Genomic DNA, 398 nt, shown 5'->3' on the forward strand with positions numbered 1-398 from the left:
ACACATCTCTACAGGAGGCCTCAAATGCCTCTACACAGACTCTCGTAGTATGGGAAACAAGCAGGAGGAACTCACCCTCCGGCTAGCTGACACCAACCCGGACATAGTGGGGATTACGGAAACGTGGTGGGACCCAATGCACGACTGGGCAGTGAATGTCAAGGGCTATACGCTGTACAGGAGGGACAGGATAGGAAGGAAAGGTGGGGGTGTGGCACTCTACATTAAGGAGGAATACCCATCCTCATCAATTAACAAAGAATCAGAGGAAGGGCCCTCTGAAGTGCTCTGGGTTAGAATATAAGGCAGTCGCGGGGAAAGAGACTTAACAGTGGGGGTCTACTACAGACCTCTCAACCAAGGGGAAGAGCTCGACCAGGAATCCTTAGGTCAGCTCA

The sequence above is a fragment of the Crocodylus porosus genome, unplaced genomic scaffold (genome assembly GCF_001723895.1).
Source record: "Crocodylus porosus isolate Cpor-Errol unplaced genomic scaffold, CroPor_comp1, whole genome shotgun sequence".
Taxonomy (NCBI): Eukaryota; Metazoa; Chordata; order Crocodylia; family Crocodylidae; genus Crocodylus; species Crocodylus porosus.